The sequence below is a fragment of the Podarcis filfolensis genome, assembly GCF_964270895.1.
Source record: "Podarcis filfolensis genome assembly, chromosome: 2".
In the NCBI taxonomy this organism is placed as follows: Eukaryota; Metazoa; Chordata; class Lepidosauria; order Squamata; family Lacertidae; genus Podarcis; species Podarcis filfolensis.
Genome location: NC_139605.1, coordinates 14,205,468 through 14,224,171, shown reverse-complemented (window position 1 = coordinate 14,224,171; position 18,704 = coordinate 14,205,468). Strand labels below are relative to the sequence as shown.

Below are 18,704 nucleotides of genomic sequence, written 5' to 3'. Positions count from 1 at the left end.
AGGCTTCCTTGGAAACTCCCATTTCCTCAGAGTTTCCTTTGTAATGGCGAACACTCTGCTTGAAAAACAGCCTGCTCCCTTTTTAAATTAGCTTGTTTCTGGTAAAATTTTAAAAGTGAAATCCTATGCAAGTTCACCGGCAAATAAGTAGGAAGAAGTAAATAACTCAGAAGTAACAAGTAAGTGTTCAGCCATCCTCTTGAAGCCACCCAGGGTGTTTCTATCAAGAAGGTCCTTGAATAATAGAATCATAGAATTTTAAGAGCTGGAAGGGAACCAAGGGTCATCTAGTCCAACCCCCTGAAATGCAGGAATTCTGAGAATCCTAAAGCATCCATGACAGGTGGCTATCCAACCTCTGCTTTAAAACCTCCAAGGAAGGAGACTCCACAGCTTCCCGAGGGAGACCGTTCCACTGTCAAACAGCTCTCACTGTCAGAAAGCTTTTTGGTATGGAATCTCCTTTTCTGCAACTTGAAGCCATTGGTTCGGTGTTAGAATTCCTGTTCCATGATTGCAGTCATGGGATTTTTGTCTATCACATGATGGTATATGTTTTGACTCCACAGAGTGGGATGTGACGGAGACAGGATGTTTGTGTTACTGTGTTCCGTGAAGTGGGACTATTGTCCTTTGCTCTTTTTCTCTTTGCTGTCTGATGCTAGAAAGAGAGGGAGCCATGTTGCAGTGCTCCATGTGTGTTTATATGTAAATAAAGTAGATTGGCCAAAATGCTGAGTTGCTGAGGTCTGTTATGCAAGTTGCACAAACTCTGCAGATCCCTAAGTGTGCTGGTGTCGGTTGGCATCGGTTGCTGTGATGTTCGGGCTGAAAAAAGCTTTTGAAACTCCCAAACGATCGACCAGGAGGGAGAGAACATGCCAGTCGGGCATATGTCTCTGCCAGTGTCCTACTCGAGTGTAGGCTGAACTCCTGACATTCGGGTCTTACCCTCCAGAGCAGAGAAAACAAGCTTGCTCCATCTTCCATGTGACATTCCTTTCAGATGATTTGAAGATGGCTATCATATCTCCTCTCAGTCTCCTCTTTTCCAGGCAAAACATACCCAGCTCTTCAGCCATTCCTCATAAGGCTTGTTTTGCATCAGTACGTATCACACTGAGGCGAAGGACTCAGAACCTCCTCCTCTTCTTCTTCTTCTTCTTCTTCTTCTTCTTCTTCTTCTTCTTCTTCCCAGTATGTTTCCAGGGCACAATTCAGAGTGTTGGTGCTGACCTTTAAAGCCCTAAACAGCCTCGCCCCTGTATACCACCCCCATTGTTCAGCCCAGACACTTGGGTCCAGCTCCGAGGGCCTTCTGGTGGTTCCCTCACTGCGAGAAGCGAGGTTACAGGGAACCAGGCAGAGGGCCTTCTCGGTGGTGGCGCCCACCCTGTGGAACGCCCTCCCATCAGATGTCAAGGAAATAACTATCTGACTTTTGGAAGACATCTGAAGGCAGTCTTGTTTAGGGAAGCTTTTAATATTTGATGAATTATTGTATTTTAATATTTTGCTGGAAGCGAAGCAGCCCAGAGTGGCTGGGGAAACCCAACCAGATGGGCAGGATATAAACAAATAAATAATTGTTGTTGTTCTTGTTTTATTATTATTATACCACCCATCATCAAAAGATCTCAGGGCGGTTCAGAAGATATACAAGATAGAAGCATAAATAAATACTTAAAACAGAAACAACAAAACAATAACTCCTTCTAACAACAAACACATTTAAAAAGCTGTAGAATATAATCAGCCAAAGGCCTGGTTGAAGAGGTATGTTTTTGCCTGGCGCCTAAAGATACAGTGGTACCTCTGGTTACGAACTTAATTCATTCCGGAGGTCCGTTCTTAAGCTGAAACTGTTCTTACCCTGAGGCGTGCTTTCGCTAATGGGGCTTCCCGCTGCATGCGTGCCTCCGACGTGTGATTTCCGTTTGCATCCTGGGGCAAAGTTCGCAACCAGCTACTTCCGGGTTAGCGGAGTTTGTAACCCAAAGCGTTCGTAACCAGAGGTACCACTGTATGTCACAAAGGTGCCAAGCAAGCCTCCCTGGGGAGAGTATTCCACAAATGGGGAGCCACCACAGAAAAGGCCCGCTCTGTTTTCGCCACCCTCCGGACCTTATGTGGAGAAGGCACACAAAGAAAGGACTGCGATTATGATCACAGGATGGTTTGCATAGGGAGATGTGGTCTTGGAGGTATTGTGGTCCAAAGCTGTACTGATCACCTCAAAGGCTGGGCTAGAAGGCAGTCTTTTAAATAGGTAAAGGTAAAGGGACCCCTGACCATTAAGTCCAATCGTGACCGACTCTGGGGTTGCGGCGCTCATCTCGCTTTATTGGCCGAGGGAGCCGGCGTCCAGCTTCCGGGTCATGTAGCCAGCATGACTAAGCCACTTCTGGCGAACCAGAGCAGCGCACGGAAACGCCGTTTACCTTCCCACCAGAGTGGTACCTACATGCACTTTGAGCAGGGGCTGCAGGAGCAGGGACCGAGCAACGGGAGCTCACCCCGTCGCAGGAATTCGAACCGCCGACCTTCTGGTCGGCAAGTCGTAGGCTCTGTGGTTTAACCCACAGCGTCACCCGCGTCCAGTCTTTTAAATACTCTGGTCTAAAACAGTATACACCGGGATTTACGTAGTGTAACCACTGCACAAGTAAATTATGATGGATGCTGAATAAACAGGCTGCCGGGAGGTGCCCACATCTCAGAAGACCCTGGAGCATTTTGAAGGCGGTTCCTTGGCAGGCAAATCGATGTGAAAAAGAAGCGCTCCCTGAGTCGTCGAAGGCTGAAACTAACTAGATGTAGGTGTGGCTCTGCCTGGTTCTGATGAGGCCCAGATAAGCTGTTTGCCATCAGAGGAAACCGCAGAGTGTGTAAGTTTCAGAAATCGAACTCGAGGCCGAAAGACGATGGTTAAGAATAGCCCCTTTAATCCCGTTACCCCTCGAAGCTGGATAGAGAAGGCGCTACGGCAGGTTGGAAATGAGGGCCTTCAGCTGCACAGAGTTTGTGTGCCAGATTCAATGACTGCTTGCGCTCCTGATCCAAAGCTCCAGGGATTTGAGATTAACAGGCCTAATTGACTTGGCTCCAGGCCTCCGGGGCGAGGCAGGCAAGACGTCAGCGAAAGCGAGCGTCAACAACAGCAGCCTCTGGCTCAGCCAAATCATGCTGGGGCCGCAGGCACCCCGTAACGGGAGAATTGCGGCCCCTGGAACAAACGCAAAAGAGTGAGGCAGTTAATCCTCCGTCCCCCTTCCACCCCTGCCCCTAGCTAAACCCAGGGCATTTGACCAAGCACCCGAAATTTCTGGATTCAGAACGGATTAAGCTAAAAGGCAAAGGGTCTCCAAATCCTCAGCAATTTTTTAAAGCAGGGGTGCGGATTTTTTATCGGTCCGATGGCCCCCTTCCGGAACTTTCTACGGGCCACATGCGATTAGTGGGCGGGGCCAGAGTTAACAAGTGGGCGGAGCAACAGGTGTAGGCTGCATTTCCATTGCTCACCTTCAGAGATTTCTTTCTATGCACAACGCATGCCTTGCTTCTTTCCCTCTAGGCGAGCGAGAAGCATTGGTCCCCATCTGCACTATACATTGAAAATAGCATCGCATCACTTCAAACAGACACAGCTTCCCCCACAGCATCCTATGAAGGGTAGTTTGTTAAGCGGGGGTGAGAGTTGTTAGGGTACTTCCCCCCCACACACACTGTTCACCTCGTAGACCTAACAATTCCCAGAGTTCCCTGGGAAAAGGGATTGACTGCTAAACCCCTCGGGGAAACGTCCGCTTAAATAAAGCTAAGTCAATAAAATGGTTGTGCCACAGTTTGGGTGCCTTTCCCCACCTCTTGCTTTGCAGCAAAAAGTCAGATTTCCTTCGGGGAGGAGGGGAGTGGGTTTGTTGCACGAAAGCAACAAATCCACTTTAATTACGTGTCCTGAATTTGCCAATAGGGGATTGAATCTCGCCTGCGAAAGAAGGACCCGAGGAGCTGCTCCTCTCTGCTGCTGAGGTCCTTTTTCTACTGGAAAAGCCGGGACACAGGACCTTTTTGCAGTCCTTCTCCAAAGGAACCGCTACTTTGGGTTGCTTTTTAAAATCTCATTACAACCCCAGCAATGTTACCGATGCAGATCACGTAGCCTCCTCTCTCTCTCTCTCTCTCTCTCTCTCTCTCTCTCTCTCTCTCTCTCTCAGGATTTATGCCTTTGGCAGGCCTAGCGACTCGAAAGAGGCCCATTTCACTGTTTATAACAACAGGCACTCAGTGTATGGAATCAGCCAGCCAGCTGAGAAGACACGTGGCCCTGCAGAAACATCACATGGTGGTCTAACATGAGGTTGGGGGGCTGCAGAAGTGCTATTCACCCCCCGGCCCCCGCCGAAGCCCTCCTGAAATGGCGTCTTTGATAACAGATAACGCCTGGGCAAACCTTTTGCTACAGGCTTTCTTCGCAGACTCCGCGCTGTCACCTAGTTCAGCTACACATTTCAAGACAGCCCACCAAAGAATGAAGTGGGGCATGATCGGAGGAGATACGCCTTCAGATACCTCTGTACCTCAGGTTACAGATGCTTCAGGTTACAGATGCTTCAGGTTACAGATGCTTCAGGTTACAGACTCTGCTAACCCAGAAATAGTACCTCGGGTTAAGAACTTTGCTTCAGGATGAGAACAGAAATTGTGCGGTGGCAGCGGGAGGCCCCATTAGCTAAAGTGGTACCTCAGGTTAAGAACAGTTTCAGGTTAAGAACGGACCTCCGGAACGAATTCAGTTCTTAACCCGAGGTACCACTGTATCTAAAAAACTGCCTGCTCCTACGCAGATCTAGATGCACCCTCGAGCATCTATGGAAGCCCTCCTCAAATGGTCTTTGCCCTCTGGCATGAGGCAGAACAATGGAAGCGGCAAAGGTTTTGGACCTTTTCAATCCACAGCTCCCCTGAGTGACGGCATCCTTTCTGCGGCACTTCTGTGGGGCTCAGGAGCCCAGTCTTCTCAACCCTTGCCTGCAGAGCCGGCAGCCTCTCACCCTTTTTCAAACACTCTCCCTTGTGGGGTGTTCCCTCAGCCTCCTGAGGGCCTCAGCTCAGTGCCCAGTGCATGCACAAAGCTTGCACAGCCTAAATTAGTCCCTGCTACATAGCAGTTTCAAGGCTTCAAGGCCTGATGAGGAGTGGTTGAAGGAGCTGGGTATGTTTAGCCTGGAACAGAGGAGAGTTGGTAAGAGATATGATAGCCATCTCCAGCTATCTAAAGGGTGTCACATGGAAGATGGAAGCAAGCTTGTTTTCTTTCTTTCTTTTTAAAAAAAGTTTTTACTGTATTTATACTTTTCAAGTTTGTACATTTTATTAGTTTTACAGTCAATTTAACATTTCAAAGTTGGACTTTCTTCCCCCTCTTTCTGCAGTTCCTTGAATTTATTTTTTTAATATCTTCTGCATATCCAAATTCATTTTATTTGCTCATTTAGTTATCTACTTTCAATATATACCCTTATGAAACTGCAGATCATTACAATAATCCTGCCAATGTTTTTATGTGCTTGCAATTTATCTGTAAATATTCAATAAGCCATTTCCATTCTTCTATAAAAAGTTTGTTATCTTGTTTTCTCCTGCTCTGGAGGTAGGATTCGAACCCATGGCTTCAAGTTACAGGAAAGGAGATTTCAACTAAACCTCAGGAAGAACTTTCCAGCAGGAAGAGCTGTGGACTCTCCTTCCTTGGAGGTTTTTTAAGCAGAGGTTGGGTGGCCACCTGTCAGGCATGATCTAGTTGAGATTCCTGCATTGCAGGGGGTTGGGCTAGATGATCCTCAGGGTCCCTTTCAACTCTACAATTCTGTGAGTTCATGATTCTATGGCTCAAAGCCTCTTCAACCTATAGGGGTTGCTGGACTGCCAGCAGCCACCTGCCCCAGTGTGCTGGGCCCGGGGCTAACCCATGAAAAGCGGTCCAGGACCGGACCAGAATCCGGAGGTTCCACTAGGAGTCAGTCCGACAGGGCCAAGGCAAGACACGAGGCAGGAAACCAGGCAAGGCAAGAACAGGTGCAGGATCTCTGGCATACAGCAATGTTGCTCCCACAACCTAGGGCGGGGTCTGACAGCCTTTTATCTTTGTCGGGGTAATGGCCGGTCCTGATCCCCTGGCGACTCACCTCCCTGTTTTGCCCGAAGGCGAGCACTCCTCCTGCGAGTACTCAGGTCTCTCCTTCTCTCAGACCTGAGTCTCTGCAGCTTCGGAGATGTCAGTGGGTTACTATACCCAGGGGCCGCCTCAGCCTCTCCTGACCAAACCGGTAGTGGAGCAGCTATAAGTTGAAGGAAACGAGGTAATCCTCGTATCTGGAGCCAGGGCAGGCTCAGGCCCCTGACTCGGCCCAGCTGGTGCTTGTTGCAGACTGGGACTCTTCAGGATCAGGCCCCAGACTTGGTGCAGATGATGTCTGAGACAAAGGATCCAGACTGAGACTCCTCTGGTTCCGAGTCCCAGGCCTTCACATCCAGCCAGCACAGCTGATGGCTCAGGGGTCATCATCCAACAACATCTAGAGGGCCACAGGTTCCCTGCTGCAAATGTTTTAATCCTGCTGTCGGAATGTTGCTGCTGTGTTGCTTTCTTTAAATAATAATAATAATAATAATAATAATAATAATAATAATAATAATATTTTATTCATATCCCACCCTCCCCAGCCAAAGCCGGGCTCAGAGCAGCTAACAACAGTAAAAATAGCACAGTTTACATAAAATCACAGTCAAGTAATTGATTTACATTCTAAAATCAATTCAGAATCCAATTAATGGCAACCATTGGTCTAGAGTTCTGTTTGGATTACCAAAGGATGGGGTCATACTATGCCTTGGCCAAAGGCTTGGTGGAACAGCTCTGTCTTTCAGGCCTTGCGGAAAGATGCCAAGTCCCGCAGGGCCCTAGTCTCTTGTGACAGAGTGTTCCACCAGATCAGAGCCACAGCCGAAAAAGCCCTGGCTCTGGTCGAGGCCAGCCTAACCTCCTTGTGGCCCGGGATCTCCAAGATGTTTTGGTTTGAAGACCGTATTGTCCTCCGTGGGACATACCAGGAGACGCAGTCCTGTAGATACGAGGGTCCTAGACTGCATGGGGCTTTAAAGGTTAAAACCAGCACCTTAAACCTGATCCTGTACTCCACCGGGAGCCAGTGCAGCTGGTATAGCACCGGGTGAATGTGATCTCGCAGCGAGGACCCCGTAAGGAGTATCGCTGCAGCATTCTGCACCCGCTGGAGTTTCTGGGTCAGTCTCAAGGGCAGCCCCACGTAGAGTGAGTTACAATAATAAAGAAGAAAAGAAACCCAACACATTTTGGATTTTTATTATTCTAGCTGTTTTGATCACAGCCACGAGAAGCTCAGAAAGCACTAATATGGAGAGGGGGGGGAGAGACATTAAACCCCAAGCAGATGAACAGAGGTGCAGCTAAAATGGACACCCCGGGCCAAAGGTTCTGAATAATTCAAGCGAGAGCATCGAGCCGAATGCTTCTCGAGGGAGAGCAAAGCTTATGCTGGGCTCTCTGACGATCTGACCTGCGGGCGAGTGGCTGTCTGACCCCTGTTATGGAAAACAGCAAGAGCCAGTTGAGCCGGAGAAGATGACATCCCACCCCACAGACTGTATGACTTAAGGCTGCGGCCATCAGCATATTTGAATCAGCTGTGTTCTCAGGGCAGGACTCTGGGGCAGAAGTCCCAGGTCCCACACAGCAGAGATGCTTACTATACCTGCGTGTGTTTGTGTGTCAATTAAGGTTTCCTTTTTTTCAAACCAGCTCTTCCCATTTCCTCACCAATTTGCACTTTCTAAAAAAAGTCCTCATAAAAACCTTCCAGCGTTTTAGTGTGAATTTCTCCGAATACACACGGTTTTGCATGCAATTTGGCAAAAGGTTAAACCACAGAGCCTAGGGCTTGCTGATCAGAAGGTGGGCGGTTCGAATCCCCGCGACGGGGTGAGCTCCCATTGCTCGGTCCCTGCTCCTGCCAACCTAGCAGTTCAAAAGTATGTCAAAGTGCAAGTAGATAAATAGGTACCACTCTGGTGGGAAGGTAAACGGTGTTTCCGTACACTGCTCTGGTTCCCAGAAGCGGCTCAGTCATGCTGGCCACATGACCCGGAAGCTGTACGCCGGCTCCCTCGGCCAGTAAAGCAAAATGAGTGCCCCAACCCCAGAGTCGGCCACAACTGGACCTAACGGTCAGGGGTCCCTTTACCTTTACCTTACTTTCCCTAATCTAATGCTTTCTTTTTTTTTAATGTTCTATGTGGTCACGGCCACAAAATGGAAGATGGCAGAATCCCAAAGGATGTGCTGGCTTCAGGCCCCAGGCCCCTGTGAAGCTAAGGTCTGATACCAAGGTGAAGGTCTACCAAGCTTGTGTCCTGAGCATGCTGCAGGTGCAGCTTTCTCCAGATTGAAGTGCAGAGTGTTTGAGGACCAGGACGTTCGCAGGGAAACCAAAATGCTTGTTTACAAAGCTATTGTACTACCAACCTTACTGTGTGTTTGTGAAACACAGACCACTTATTAATGCCATCTCCAGCTCCTTGCAAGATTCCATCAACGATGTCTCTGAACTTTTTTACACATCACTTGGGAAGACAGGCAAACCAATGTCAGTGTACAGTGGTGCCCCGCAAGACGAACGCCTCGCAAGACGAAAAACCCACTAGACGAAAGGGTTTTCCGTTTTGGAGGCGCTTCGCAAAACGAATTTCCCTATGGGCTTCCTTCGCAAGACAAAAGCCCATAGGGAAATCTCCAGGACAGCGGGGAAGCGCAGCGCGTCTTCCCCACTGTCCTCGGACCTCCTCCGAAGGCTGGCGGTGGGGCGGAGAGACCTCCTCCCGCCGCCAGCCTTCGGAAGGCTGCTCCGAAGGCTGGCGGCGGGAGGAGGTCTCTCCGCCCCACCGGCAGCCTTCGGAAGGCTGCTCCGAAGGCTGGCGGTGGGGCGAAGAGACCTCCTCCCTGCGCCAGCCTTTGGATGGCTGTCCTGAAGACTTGCGGTGGGAGGAGGGTTTTCCTTCCCACCGCCAACTTTCAGAATGCTGAAAAACCCTCCTCCCACCGCAAGCCCCGGGAACAGAGGAGAAGCGCTGCGCGCCTTCCCCTCTGTTCCCGTACCTGTCCTGAAGGCTTGCGGTGGGGAGAAAAGCCCTTCTCCGCACCGCCAGCCTGGCAAGCGGTCTCCATAGGAACACATTAATTGATTTTCAATGCATTCCTATGGGAAACCGTGCTTCGCAAGACGAAAAACTCGCAAGAAGAAAAAACTTGCGGAACGAATTAATTTCGTCTTGCGAGGCACCACTGTACTAGAAGAAGCAAAGATCACCAGTGTCAAAGCAATGATTCTTCAACATCAGCTGGTCTGGTCATGTTGTGCGAATGCCTGATGATCGTCTTCCAAAGCAACTACTCTAGTCCGAACTTAAAAATGGAAACCATAATGCTGGTGGTCAACAAAAGGGGTTTAAAGACTGTCTCAAGGCAAATTTTTAAAAAATGTAGTATGAACACCGACAACTGGGAAACTCTGACCTGCGAGCGCTCCATTTGGAGAACAGCCTTTACCAAAGGTGTCATGGGCTTCGAAGACACTCGAACTCAGGACACAAGGGAGAAACGTGCTAAGAGGAAGGCACGCTTGGCAAATCCACACCATGATCAACTCCCGCTTGGAAACCAATGTCTCCACTGTGGAAGGACGTGTTGATCCAGAATTGGCCTCCACAGTCACTTACAGACTCATTGTTAAAACCATGTTTTTGAAAGACAATGTTACTCAGCTACGAGTGATTGCCAAAGAAGAAGAAGACGACAACTGCTAGGAGCGATGCCTCAATGCCTTCCAGATGTGTTGCATCAGGAACAAAGTTTCAAACAAAGATGTCCTCTCTCAAGTCCACATTCCCAGCATGTTCGCACTCCTGTCTCAGCAACCAACGTCTACACTGGCTTGGTCATGTCCACAGAATGGAAGATGGCAGGATCCCCAAGGATGTGTTGTACAAGGAGCTGGCTTCAAGCACCAGGCCCATTGGCAGACCAACTCTGTGTTACAAAGACGTCTGCAAACAGGGCATGAAGGCTGTCAACATCAGCCCCGCCGTCTGGGAATCCCTTGCAGACGACTGCAGTGCCTGGAGACAGACAGTCAGGTTGTGCATCCACAGCAGCGGCCAGAGGAGGAATGAATGCTGGGAGGAGCACAGAGAGAAGATACACCATGGTGCATCTGCAGCAGCACAACTGGACGCCTTCATCTACCCCATCTGCCACAAAACATGTCTCTCCCACATCAATCCTTACAGCCACAGCAGGCGATGCAACTGTCCAAGAGCTTGACTTCACTCACAAAGGCAGACCCCTCTATAGTCTCCTGAGACTGATGGAAGTCAACATTCAGTCCAGAATAACAATGGCCAGGGATGATTGTAGCCCAGCAAAATCTGGTCCCCTGTCCCTGATTTAGCATTTTGAGCTCTTGTTGAGGAAAGCGATTTGGAAGCATCCTTTTTCCAGAGCAACTCCTGTTGGGACACTTGGTATCCTGCAGCTTTTACCTCATAAACACTAGTCCCAGAGATGGAAAGAAGACAAAGTCCCTAACAGAGAGGAATGGCGAGCTAAGTTTGCCAAAATGGCAAAGCTGATTGGAAAACCCAAGAACCAAGAGGACAACAACTTTACGAAAGAAGGGGGGAAATTCATAAGTTATCTAGGAGACCACTCCAGATGGAAACATTAGCAGGATTTTAATTCCACTTGTAAGGTAATAATAATAATAATTTATTATTTGTACCCCACCCATCTGGCTGGGCTTCCCCAGCCACTCTGGGCGGCTTCCAACAAAGATTAAAAATACATTAAAAGGTAACAAATACTATGGACAATATGGATTGAGATAGAAGAATATGCAGTTGTAAATGTTTAGAATGTTTAGAATAGGACCCCATGGAGGGGGTGGGGGGAAGTCACGAGATTCAGAGTAATCTTTACATATGGATATGTAACTGGGCTGTTATAATTTCGTATTTGTAAAATCAAATAAAGATGATTTTAAAAAAAAATCAATACACCGCAACTTGTGTGTCGTTCTGCAGTATGATTTAAGCAAATGCTTTTGTCATAACTTATCGTGGCTTTTCCCCGTAACTGATTTTAAAATCCCATTGCTTGTGTTTGATGTTACGAGAAACCTGCCCCTGAGGTCTACATACGGAGGGAGGGCTGTAAATTATGAAAATCAACAAATAAACGCACACTTCAATTCTGCTGATGTTATAAACTGTTCCTTGCAGCACCCAAGGGGATACAGCACAGTGCTGTCCTGCTTACTGAGTCAGGCATCGCGCGTACTGGTACCATAAACAAGTTTATGACTGTTGCACAGGTCCCTAGCAGGGCACTAAATGAAGGCCTGCGGCAGGGTTTCTTGTCACAGGAAAGAGAGGAAGGGGAGGAGCCTGGAAGCAGTACTTAAGGCAAATGAATTAAGTACTTAACCCAAGGTACCACTGTACTTAATTCATTCCGGAGGTCCGTTCTTAACCTGAAACCGTTCTTAACCTGAAGCACCACTTTAGCTAATGGGGCCTCCTGCTGCTACCATGCCGCCAGAGCACAATTTCTGTTCTCATCCTGAAGCAAAGTTCTTAACCCGAGGTACTATTTCTGGGTTAGCGGAGTCTGTAACCTGAAGCGTATGTAACCAGAGGTACCACTGTACTGGAAGTCCAAGCTGTGTGAGACTCTGATCTTTTTCTGTCTTGGTACTTAAGACCTCAAACGTGAATAAAAAAGGGGGGGCCCGTTTCAGAACATCCACCCTATCTGATCTCCTTTGTCCATCTTGGGTTTCTGCAGGGGTCCCCCCTCCATCAGCAAAAAAGTTTTTTAAAGGAAAAGAGGTGGGGATAAGCTAGGTGAGGACGAGTAGGGGAATACAGCCGGGGAGCATGAATACTTCAGCCTTTGCCCTGACACCACCCTCTGTGCTTTGCAATGAGGACTAGGAACTTGGAAGTAAGTAAAGACCCTCCCAAATCCACATGTTGTGCCATGCACAAGGTTCTGTAGGGATTTTTATTAGCAGCAGGCAAAAAGGAACAGCGACGCAAATTGTTGTCTTCCTGTGCTCTCTCTTTCTCTCTCAACTGATCTTTCTTTTGCTGTGGATCACATGGTATCTTTCTCCTTTTAGTTCAAAACACAGAGCCTCCTGTTGTTTTTTTGTCCCCTTGTCTGTGTCTCTGTGTCAGGGCTGGCCCTGCTGTTAGGCACAGTGAAGCAACTGCCTCAGGCAGCAGATGATGATGGGCGGTAGCAACAGCAGCTCCCGGCTGTTCTTCCAAAGGCCCCCTTTGCCATTCCCACCTGTTGCCAAAGGGTCTTTCCTGAACCCCACAATCTTGCCAGCTGCCTCAAGTACGGTGCAGGGCACTATCCTGTCACCAGCGTTGAAGCAAGACCCCACCCAAACCATGTATTTGAAATACTATCATTTCCTTTAAACAGCCACAAGGAGAAATCTCCCTATATAGAACACATTTTGGGGTACACAATTTTCAATAATATGTGCATCTTTACCCTAGCGCTTGTGTTTTTGTACATGTTACTTGGCTGGAGAACTGCACTGCAAAATTCAAAGGAGTGCGGATATTTTTACTTTTAAATGGTGGTGTTTCAGTTCACATACAGTCATACCTCGGGTTAAATATGCTTCAGGTTGACAAATTTCGGGTTGCGCTCCGTGGCGATCTGGAAGTAACGGAACGGGTTACTTCTGGGTTTCGCCGTTTGCGCATGCGCAGACGCTCAAAATGACGTCACGCGCATGCGCAGAAGTGGGTTGCATTCTACTCAGGACGCAAACAGGGCTCTGGAACGGATCCCGTTCGCATCCAGAGGTACCACTGTATTGTTTCAGAAAGTGTGAATTGGGTAGGTTTGCCTTTAAATGCAAACTGCAGTGGATTTCCCCCCTCAACTCTGTGTTGGTGTTGTTTGACTACAAAACCCATCATCCCTCCCCATTAAGCAAGGAGTGATGAAAGCTGAAGTCCGGCAACTTCTCTTCTCGAACTCTCTGTTACCTCAGGAAATATGCGTTTGCCTGTAAACGACAACACAAAGGGGGAAGGATTTGCAGGACTGAGCTGGTGAACACATGTGGACTTATTAAGACCACCAATGCAAAGTATCTCTCAAGAGGAGAGAGGAAAAGAAGACGTAGCACATGCTGAGATTTAGGAGAGCAATGTTATTCACACATGCAAGACCCACAACAGAGTGACAATTACAAAGCATTTCTCTCTCTCACTCACTCTCTCTCTCTCTCTCACACACACACACACACACGAACACGCTGGAGCAATTTGGAAACATATGCCTCAAATCAGCGAACACAAAACAGAATTCAATTATTTCAACAGGCTTAAGTGCGTCTACCTCTTGCCTTGGATCATGGCCAAGCTGCAAATGGAAACAGCTTTCCCTCAGGGAGATTTATGGTGTAAGAGCCTGAGGGACGAACTGTACCCAAAGGGAGTGCTCGGATCCTGTTTTTTCTCTATAAAATGAACAAATCCCAGAATTCTGCACCGAGGGTGTGTGCGTGTGTGGAAAAAACATTTTAAAATGGTATAAACTGAGGCAACTTTGCACACCTTTGCACAATGTACGTTGCTTTTGCTGCTAATTAGAAATTAGGAACAAGGTGAAGAGGATAAAAAGCTGCATTCGCGCCATTACAGTAAGCAGAATCCAACCTCCTCAGACATGAGGCATGGCCATTCTGGGGAGAATGGGATAGCCACACCATACAACATTTTAGGACTCAAAACTGTATCGTGTGTCTTCTGGGACATGCTCCTGGGTGAGTCATGTGACCTGCGCCTCGCTCTCACCCCCTGAAAAGCACTTTTGGAGGGGGCAACTTCTTGCACAGAGCCCAAAATGTGTGTTTTGGGGTGCCACACAATATTGCTGTTCCCCCCAAAGTGTTTTTTTCAGGGTGACAGTGAAGCATGAGAACGGGTGAGCTCATGGCACCCAAAATGGCTGCCACAATCTCGTGCGGAAATCATTTTGTATCATAGACTTGCAGGAGGACTTGCAGGCCAGCTGGTCCACACCCCAGCTTGAAGCTGGAAATCCAGACCCAGAGCTCCCATAAAAGATGGCTGCCCACCGTCTGTTTCATTGCTGAACTCCTCTTGCCATCAAGAAGTTTGTTTGGTGTTCCACCTAAATCTACTCTCACGCAGCTTAAACCCATTAGATTTCACCCACCCTCTGGGACAGTGGCAAACGAGGCTGTGTACATTCCATCGCATTACTTCCCCCCAAAAAAATCCTGGGTATAAATGAATAAATGATAAACCACAGTTCCCATGATTCCTTGGGTAAAAACAATATTGTGCTTTAATTGGAAAATGTCTACACCAAGGGTCAGCAAACTTTTTCAGCAGGGGGATGGTCCACTGTCCCTCAGACCTTGTGTGGGGCCGGACTATATTTTGAAAAAAAAAAATGAACGAATTCCTATGCTCCGCATTTTAAATAAAAGCACACATTCTACTCATGTAAAAACACCGGGCAAGCCCCACAAAAACCCAGAGATGCATTTTAAATAAAAGGACACATTCTACTCATGGAAAAACAAGCTGATTCCCAGACCGTCCGCAGGCCAGATTTAGAAGGCGATTGGGCCAAATCTGGCCCCCGGGCCTTAGTTTGCCTACCCATGGTCTACACAGCCTTTGGCCTCTTCACTGTTTCAGCCCTGCTGGCAATTTTTATGAACACAATCTATACAGCTTTGGCCTTTCTGCACAGGAATGCACCGTGTTCCTCAAGGTTGTCTGCTTTTTCGTTGTTTAACCACCAACAGTAAACATTGTCTGTCTTGTGGGCCTGGCCATTTATATGCAACCTGCTGCAAATTCCTGCAGTTCTCCGAGTTAATGGCTGCAAGTCTACGTGCCCGTCCCCGCTGACACAAGGAAAACTTGGAAATGCAATGCAAACACTCCAGCAAGACATCCCCAGGGCTTAAAAAAATTATTTTTACAGCTGGAGTTCAGCTCGGGAACCTCTCAGGTGGGCGCCGTTGCCATTCCAAGAGAGCAAGAGCGCTCTGGCTCCTCTTTTTTCTGGAAAAATTGCTACTCAAGCATAGTTGTGCAGTTTCTATACAAAAACTCAGAACTGAGCTATACAAAAGCCACAGATGCATCCCAGCACAGCCCTTGGAGCACAAGTGATAAAATATGAAGGCCAAGATCCATCAAAGAGGCAGGTATGCTTGCTGGGTGTGTAACATGTTATGTACTGAAGTTCTCACCCTGGGCCAGCAGGGGGATACTGTAGATAGTTCAGGTCCACGTATGCAAATAAGGGATCGAAAGTGACGTTCAGTGATTGGATAGTTACAGAAAATGGTTACTGTTGCGTTCTAGTGGAGCTCTGTATAAGCAGGCTGGCTGAACCCTTCAGTTCAGTTCTGTTCTGGCCTGTGAATAAACAAGTGCTGTTTGAAGAATCGCTGTGTTGTCTGAGATGTTCACCCACAACTTAACATGACAGAAAGTGGTCAGAGGAAGAGTGGGATAAGACTGGGAGGAAGTGGTGTCAGAAGCTGAAAAGGTAACAGGGTTTAGTGAGCAGGAAGAGGCTGTGACAGAGAGCAGTCTAGAACAAGAGGCAGAAGCGGAGGCTGGAAAGGAGAAGGGCCAAGAGACAGAGATGAGCCCGGCTGGTGAAGAGGCCCAGGTGTTTTCTCCTCCTGCGATGGGCAGCTCCCATTTCCCCTGGTCTCTCAGAACCCAAAGAGACATGAAGAGGATGGAGCAAAGACAGACAAGACGAAAGCATCTCAGAATGCTTGGGAAGGAACCAAGGGAGGAGAAGACTTAAGGGTCGGTGGGAAGGTGGGGACATTCAGTCCTTGCAACTGCCTCACTAGGGCAAGATCTACTGGGAAGAGTTGCTGTGCTCACTAGGCCTGAACTGTTTTGTTTCTTTGAATAAAAAGTTAACTTCGCTGACGCCTTGTCAATTATTACTGACCTGACTGGCACCCATTTTGCTGGAGCACTTTCCACAGCTAAAAAGGCAAGCGTCTTTTAAAGCGCAGTGGAGCTTGCCTCTTTGGCAATGGGAACTGAGGTGGCAGAAACAGCAAGCGAAAAGGCACCTCGTGTGTGTTTGTATGTGTGTGTAGTTATGGTATTTCTGACCCACGCTTGCCATGCTTTAGATTCCATCTCCAGACCTGTGGGCAAGCAATTAACAAGCCAACATCACAAACACAGCTCTTGTTCAGATCCTTGCAAGTTCCCCCCAGTAACACAAAACAGGGGAGCTCAGGGAATCAAACTGGGCACAATATTCCAGCATGCATAAGCGCACTGAGACAACCGGCTACACAAAGTAAAGGAAGAAGGGAAGGCACAACCAGCTGGTAGTTACACAATACAGAGGCACAAGCCCAACTTGCAGAAGAGAGCCAAGCCTGAAGACGACACATAGACACATTACACCCACAAAAATGGGGGCTGGTGGGAAATCTGAAAACACACAGATGGCTTGAGCAGACACTCTGATAACATAAACAGTAAAACACAAGCTGACTGATAAGTACGTTCCCTCCTTCCTGCCTGTCTCCGGGAGCTAAGCCCACACATGTTCTGATCCACAGAATGCGAGGAGCCCCACAAGTGCAGAAGTGTCACCTTGTCACCTTGGTTTCCACAGAGATGAGCTTGGCAGAGGACCTGGGTATCATGCTCACGTTTTTGGGACGCCATGTTGTTCTCTGGATAAGAGCAATAGAGAGACGGAGCAATGAGGTGCCGTAGCAGAGACAGGGCCACATGACTGATGTGAAGCACCTTAAGACACCACAGAGGTCACCTGCAGATTTTCTGGATTCAACTTTAGGTTTGTGCAACCAAAGTGGGCAGAAAGGCTTTTGCATGAGGACTCTGCCTTTTTCTTTAAAAAATGGACTTTTGCAGTTAGGAAAGTAGCAGGGAAATGCACTGAAAAGCAACGCAGTGTATCTCCAACTTGGGTCCCTAGCTGCTGTTGGACTCCAACTCCCATCATCCCTAGATTAGCAGGACCAGTGGTCAGGGATGATGGGAGTTGTAGTCCAACAACTGCTAGGGAACTAAGTTGGAGAATCAGGAAGACGGGTAAACGCCATTCAAGCCAATCAGGATGGATGGATGCTCAAAAATACAAGTCATTTGGCATCACTAACGACCGCAATTTCTTCCACTAAGAAACACACTGATGATGCCCATTGTGTTTATTTAAAACATTATCCATGTGGAAAATGCCAGTGCCAATATTCTCCATGAACTGTGGTAAAGATTGTCCTCCGTAGTCAGTTCACCACATTCCACTTCCCACCCTCACAGACATTTCGATATTCGCCTCTGGCCCACATTTAGGCCAGGCGACAACGACATGGCATTCCCACTGGGATAACATTTCACCCAGCATGCTCAATGCAAAAGAATCTCAAGACTTCAGTTCTCACAATGTGGTTTTATTTCAGACTTCTAAGTCTGCCTAGAAAGCCTTGTGGAGGCCTTTCAAAAGGGAGAAAGATAGGCTGATATTGGCCCATGCTGGTGTTCCATTCTCAAACTGGAAATATGTTTTCTGTGAGAACGGAAAAACATGTCCTTTCCTGTGGAGGTGAGTGATGAAGACCCTTACTAGCAAAACATTATCTGTGTGCCTATAGCGTGTGCGATGAAGTTAAGTGTGTTTAAGCGCCCCTGAGAATCATATCAACATACCTCTGTTTCTCCTTCCGGCTATCCAACCTTGCCTGCACTGCAGTTTTCAAGCTGCAGACCAAGCCCCATTCAGCTCATTACGTGGTAGTGCAGCAATAATAATAATAATAATAATAATAATTTATTTGTACCCCACCCATCTGGCTGGGTTTCCCCAGCCACTCTGGGCGGCTTCCAACAAAGGTGAAAAATACACTAAAATGTCACATATTAAAAACTTCCCTGAACAGGGCTGCCTTCAGATGTCTTCTGAATGTCAGGTAGTTGTTTACCGCTTTGACATCTGATGGGAGGGCGTTCCACAGGGCGGGCGCCACTACCGAGAAGGCCCTCTGCCTGGTTCCCTGTAACTTGGCCTCTCGCAGTGAGGGAACCGCCAGAAGGCCCTCGGAGCTGGACCTCAGTGTCCGGGCAGAACGATGGGGGAGGAGACGCTCCTTCAGATATACTGGACCGAGGCCATTTAGGGCTTTAAAGGTCAGCACCAACACTTTGAATTGTGCTCGGAAACGTACTGGGAGCCAATGTAGGTCTTTCAAGACCGGTGTTATATGGTCTCGGCGGCCGCTCCCAGTCACCAGTCTAGCTGCCGCGTTCTGGATTAGTTGTAGTTTCCGGGTCACCTTCAAAGGTAGCCCCACGTAGAGCACATTGCAGTAGTCCAAGCGGGAGATAACCAGAGCATGCACCACTCTGGCGAGACAGTCTGCAGGCAGATAGGGTCTCAGCCTACGTACCAGATGGAGCTGGTAAACAGCTGCCCTGGATACAGATTTGACCTGTGCCTCCATGGACAGCTGTGAGTCCAAAATGAC

At 48.2% G+C, this 18,704-nt stretch overlaps 1 protein-coding gene across 1 annotated transcript in view; it reads right to left on the bottom strand.

The window, feature by feature from the left end:
• Positions 1-18,704, bottom strand: part of LOC310757070 (uncharacterized protein) — a 179,530-nt gene that overhangs the window by 69,186 nt on the left and 91,640 nt on the right. The gene's annotated exons all lie outside the window — the stretch shown is intronic.